Source organism: Oratosquilla oratoria, chromosome 41 (assembly GCF_046742065.1).
Source record: "Oratosquilla oratoria isolate Oo_2021 chromosome 41, ASM4674206v1, whole genome shotgun sequence".
NCBI classification, from domain to species: Eukaryota; Metazoa; Arthropoda; class Malacostraca; order Stomatopoda; family Squillidae; genus Oratosquilla; species Oratosquilla oratoria.
This window is the reverse complement of record NC_134817.1, coordinates 8,609,745-8,616,741: the sequence shown is the minus strand read 5'-3', so window position 1 is coordinate 8,616,741 and position 6,997 is coordinate 8,609,745.

Below are 6,997 nucleotides of genomic sequence, written 5' to 3'. Positions count from 1 at the left end.
AATCCCATCCATGTATAAGTTGAACAGCCAGGGTGACATAACGCATCCCTGACGAAGTCCCACCTTTACCTCAAACCACTCACTCTCTCCATTTCTAATCCTGACACAAGCTCTACTACTCTCATAAAAACTCTTGACAGCTCCCAAAAGCTTTCCTCCTATCCCGTATATCCGCATAACCTCCCACAGTGCCTTTCTGTCTACCCTGTCGTAAACCTTTTCCAGATCCATAAAGGTCCAGAAAACATCCTTCCCCTTACCTATAGCTTTCTCACATATCTGTCTTACCACAAAGATCTGATCTACACAACCTCTACCTGTCCTAAACCCACACTGTTCCTCACCAATTACTCCCTCTGTTCCTCTCCTAATCCTCTCAATCAAGATCCTCCCATAAGCCTTCCCAACTACACTTAACAAGCTAATCCCTCTGAAACTACTACACTCACACTTGTCCCCCTTTCCCTTGTATAGTGGAACTATACACGCACTCCTCCAGTCCTCTGGCACTCTACCTTCTCTCCAGCAAACATTAAATAACCTCACCAACCAGTCCACCATCACTATACCTCCTTTTTTAAGACATTCTGCATGGCATCCATCCAGACCAGGTGCCTTACCTGCTTTCATCATCTTAACTGCTGCCTTCACTTCATCCTTCCTTATTTCTCCTCCATTTTCCTCACTCATCACTCTCATTTTCTTAGCATTTCCCACTGCAGCTATCTTTCCCTCCCTATCCTCCTTCACATTAAGCAACTCCCTAAAATATTCTGCCCATCTTCCCCTTACTGCCTTCTCTTCCATTATCATCTCTCCATCTGCACCTTTTACCTTTTCTTCTCTACTTGATTCGCCTCCTCTTCCTCTCTTAATTTCTTTCCAAAACATCTTTTTATTACTTTCAAATTTTCTGTCATACTCTTACCCCATTTTACATCTGCTCTCCTCTTTGCCTCCTTTACCTTTTTCTTTACTTCTCTTTTCTTTTCCCTGTACGTCTCATATGACTCCCTCGTCCTACTTTGTAACCAATCTGTGAAAGCTCGCTTCTTCTCTTCTACAACCTTCTTCATTTCCTCATCCCACCATTCACTACCCTTCCTTCTATTTCCTCCTGACCTTCTTGTTCCACACACCATCTTTGCACACTTTGTGACTCCCTCCTTGAACCATCCCCATTCCTCCTCCACACCTACCTCCACTCTATCCTTCACTCCCTCCCACTCCTCCTTCAGCTTCTTTCCGTACTCCTTCTCCTTTTCCTCTTCGTTTAGAGAGTTCACTCTAAGCACCTCCCTACCTTTTGTCCCTTTCCTCTTCCTCCATCTGTCCTCCACTCTCAACTTACCTTCCACCAGAAAATGATCTGATATTCCCCCACCCTCTCAATAATAATGATAATAATAATAATAATAATAATAATAATAATAATAATAATAATAATAATAATAATAATAATAATAATAATAATAATAATAATAATAATAATAATAATAATAATAATAATAATAATAATAATAATAATAATAATAATTATGATAATGATAATAATAATAATAATAATAATAATAATAATAATAATAATAATAATAATAATAATAATAATAATAATAATAATGATAATAATAATGATAATAATAATAATAATAATAATAATAATAATAATAATAATAATAATAATAATAATAATAATAATAATAATAATAATAATAATAATAATAATAATAATAATAATGATAATAATAATAATAATAATAATGTAATAATAAGCAGTGGGTTGCTTCTCACAAAAAGCCGGCTCTCATATAATGTCACACTTTTATAGTAACCAAAAAAATACGTAACGAGTGAATAGCGACATTTTTTTTTAATTGTTTGTGTAACTTATGTGATATCAGCTAAATTGACTGTGGCATTGAAATTAGTACACCATTAACGATCTTTTTCAATAATTTCTTGATTACTGGTAAATTATCTAGATAATGAACATTGACTAATTTAACTTCCATATATAAAAAGGTAACCAATCTCTATCCAGTAACTATCGCCCTATTAGTTTGACGTCAGTTGTATACAAAATTATTGAACGATTCTAAGGAATAAGATAATGGAGTTCCTTAAAGTTAATATTTTAATAAAAGACCCACGACACGTTTTTAGTAGAAATCGTTCATGTTTGACCACCCTCGGAACTTAATGTTGTTGTAAGTGTAACGAAAGTATATCACTCGATTTAAATATACTTGGAATAACGTTTGATACGCTCCAGCACAACCGACTACTCAGTAAATTATTCATAACTGAATAAAAATTGGTTACAGCGTAGTTTACAAGGCGCTACTCTGATTCGCTATGGACACGTGTCTTAATTCATTAGCGACTAAAATCATGAATTCACAACCGTCCCTGTGACGCTACAACTTTACCGTTCGCGTCTAGCGTTTCAGTAAACAAATATAAAAAGCTAGCGTCGAGCGTGAAAAGCAGCACCGTGTCAACCGGCCCGAGTGCATACAACGGGTTGTAACCAAAGAAACTCGTCCGACTGGTGTGATATAATGAGTGTGTCCTAGGGGCCTGTGTTTGGTCCGGTTCTCTTTTTGATTTATGTAACTGATATGGATAGTGGTCTGGTATACAAAATATCATAATTTCTGGGCGGCACAAAATTGGTAAAACCAACAATGTAACTGACAGGGATCGATTACAGTGTGACTTAGATTGTTTAGATGAGTGGAGTAATGAATGGCATATGGAATTTAACACTGGTAAACGTAAATTTTTGTACACAGGCAACAAAAACAACCATAATGAATATTCCATGAATGGTAATCAGCTTCAGAAACCAGACCAAGAAAAAGACTAAGGTGTCATAGTACCTGGAGATAAATTGATCCATGCACAAAACTGTCCTGCAGTAGTTAGATCTATTGGAAGAACATTTGAGAACGAGACCGAAAAATTAATCATTACTCTCTACAGTTCTCTTGTAGGAGATCTCGAATACTCTGTTCAGTTTTGGCCCATTAATTCTATAAAAGACGTAGGCAAAGTAGAAGTGGTCAGGCTTAATGACCTCATTATAGGTCGATAGCCCAAGATAAAAAAAAAGTGGTACATTGCTGAATCACTGAGATAAATCCTCGTTTACATAATAATTTATTTAGCTTATTGAAATGCAGAATGCGGATTGATTTAATTAAAGTCTTTAAAATGTCCCAAGGGTTCTTTAATATGAACATAGATGATTATTTTATCGTGGACCATAATAAACCACAAAAAATAAGTGGTTATAGAATAGTCAATAAGAGATAAAAAAAAAAAACCCACCGCATTGTAAGTGCTTGGAACAAACTACCTGTTCACGAACATAACGTAAGAATGAAGGAGTCTGCAAAAGAACAAAAGACCTACACTAGGCAGTTCCATGTCCATTACCACCTATCATCCCCATCCATAAAGCTTCCTAACCTTCTCCGATAGTTTCAGCGCCCACTATATGGCTAAGTCTATTTCATTCGTTCACTACTCTATCGGTAAACCATTTCTTGCTTATTTCCTTTTTAACCTAAATTTGTCCTATCTAAATCTATTACGGCGTGTCCTGCCCTGTTGTCTTAATATGATGACCTTGTATGGATCACCCTTGTTAAGTTAAAGCCCTTGATCATATCATTTTGGTCATTCTCCTCTGTACTGATTCTAGTGAACTGACATCCATTCTATAGGACGGAGACCAAAACTTTACGGCATTAAAAAAAAAAAAAAAAAAAAAAAAAAAAAAAAAAAAAAAAAAAATTGTTTCTCAGCATCGTGAGATCATACACTTAAATTACGTCAGTGGTTCTTAATTGTTTCCATTGTTTGCGCCCACTTTCAATTCGCAAGTAGCCCTGTACGGACCATTAGGTCTGTTGTTGTTTGGACCTTTGTGTTCTATCAATACCATATTAATGTCTGAATAACATTCATATAATTTTTGCGTAAGAAATCCCAGTTAATTTTGTCATTATCCACCAATAATTGTTATAGAATATTATATAAAGTTTCTTCTTGATTTCATTAACATTGCATGATTGAAATAGGTATACACACACACACACACACACACACACACAACACACACGCGCGCGCGCGCGCACGCACACACACACACACACACACACACACACACACACACACACACACACATTTAACCGATTGCGCCATCAAGAGTCTCTTGGTGGCGCAATCGGTAAAGTCTCTATCACTTGTCAAGTGCTAGCGTAGGTTCGAGTCCTTGGCTGTATCACGTTTCAATTTCTACATGTAGGCCTCCTCGAGTGTCTCGATGTTGATGGCTTAGAATTAAAGTGAATTGTGGTTGATAAATGTAAATCTGTTCACTGGGACCCATTCAGTATATATATATATATATATATATATATATATATATATATATATATATATATATATATATATATATATATATACGTATACATTATGTAAGTCTAGCGAAAAAATCGTATATCTACTGAAATTCTTAGTAAATTCCTTTCCACCATCTGGGAACACTGGCATCGGCTATTCGCCCAGTTTCACATGAAGAATGGCCACCTGTTCCTGATGCACCAACTTCGGTATCCCTCGAGTCAGACAAGGGAAGTGGTGAGGAGGAAGCAGAGAAGGATGAGTGCTGGATTACATATCAACCTATTTTTTGGTGATGAACACTCCTCTAGGTCACATCTCACATCCCGAGGGGAATTCCATGACCTTGTCAGGGATCTGCAACTACACAAAAATAAAGCAGAGTTGCTAGACTTTCGTCTTCATTAGTGGAATCTCCAGGCAGCTGATGTAAAAAATTCAAAATTTCGTGACCGTAAACAGCAGTTCAACGATTTCTTCGTAATGGAAGGTGATCTAGTGGCTTACAACAATATTAATGGTCCAATTGTAGCACTTGACATCGAATACGAACCCAGACACTGGAGGCTGTTCATGTGCTATGCACCACATATGAAGGAAACTTATGAAAATATAAAGTTCATGTTGCAATGCATTAAATTGATGAACATCAATGGCAGCTCTGTGGTGACTTGAAGGTTGTTGTTCTTGTGATGTTGCAGGGCGGATACACCAAGTACTGCTGCTTTCTGTGTGAACAGGACAGCTGTGCAATAGGTTCCCACTATATTAGGAGAGACTGGCCACCTCATCAATCAGTAGAGCCTATCATGAAAAATGTTTATCATTCACCTCTCACTGAACCAAACAAAATTTTGCAACTACCACTACACATAAAACTGGGGCTCATGGGAAAAAAAATAAAGCTATGGGTTGGACATATCTGGTCAGGGATTCAAGTATTTAACATCAAAATTCTCCTCACTGAGCGACGCTAAGATAAAAGAAGGATTTTAAATGGTCATTAGATTCTAGATTTCTTAAAGATGGTGATTTTGAATCAGTGTGATGTTGTCTCAACCGCCGACGCCGACCACACCGGAGATGTCTGCTTCCCTGGCCGGTCCAACCCAGACTGATGGCGTCACCACCGTTAGCGGAGGTGTATTCACTCGTCAAAGCTCACAATTCGCTCACGCGGACCACAGCCAAAGGGAAGGCGGCCAATCAGAAGGCTAGACGTTCCAACAGGACCCGTCCGTGATCCCGTCACGGGGTTTATAAGGATGGTCTATTGCCAACCGAGATCATCACAAAGAGAAAGTCCAAAAGACTATAAACTAACCGAGCAAGTGGGTCTGCCCCACATCTATTATAACTCTTACTTCCTTCCATTTCATTCTTTCCTTCCACTAAACCCCCAGTTCTCCCCCCCCCCCATCTTATCTACCCTGCCCTCTAACTAGCTAACCGAGATCAGAACAGCCTCGCCAATCACCGTAGCAGTAACTGTCCTCCAGCTCCAGATTTCAGGCTTGCTTGATTCGGTGATTAACAAATAAAGATTAGTGTAGTCAGGAGTTTGATTTCTTCCTTGGTTGTCCATACCAAAACACCACACCAGCCTTTCACGGGGACGAAAAAGCTGTTTGGGAAGTATTCAAGTTAGGGGCGAAGGGATTTCTCGGAAACAGAAGGGAAGGGAAATGTGAAGAATTGGTGGAAAACCTCATCAAGGCTTACAAGAACATGGGATGTATCGTCTCACTTAAAATCCACTTTTTGAACTCACATTTCGACTTTTTCAGCGAAGTGTGGGACAGTTAGTCACGAACATGGTGAAAGGTTTCACCAAGATATTTTAACCATGGAAAAGCGATACAGTAAACGGAGCACAGATGTGCTTAGACACATTGGCACATTGCTGGACATTGGCAAGAGATGATTCCTCAGCACACTATAAGCGTCAAGCAAAAAGGCAGAGAGTAGATATGGATTAGAGTTTAAAACATAATGACACATAATGTGCGTTATGATAAATCAATCAAATATTACAAGTCACTTATCTTTAAACCTATAACCAATAAGCATTCTTCAGGGTTATGTTTAGACTCAATGCATGAAAATACATATGAATTAACTAATCTCATTTAAGAAGCACACAGCTTTTTAATAATTGTTGACCAGTGTTACAAGTGCAATGAATAGAATGAAAGGACGGTACCCTCTAATTAAGGCTTTATTGCACTAACGAAACATGAACATATTCTAAAAATGAAAAACAAAGAAGGATTACAAAGGCGGAGCATGCCGACAGGAGACCTTTTGGTCTATAACTAGGTCGGATGCGAAAAAAATGTATAAATGAAAAAATCTAGATAAAATAAAATAGAAATGATGATAACATAAATAATAATAAATAACATGATACATAGGTATAGTTAAATGATAAACAAACGGGTAAACAGTAATAATAATAAATGGAAATCAAGCAAATAATAAATAGACAAATAATAACAAACAAAAAATAATATAAGATAAATGGCAGTCATTACAGCATTCTTGCTTAAATGTTTATCTAAACGAATCTAGCTTCGAACTGAAC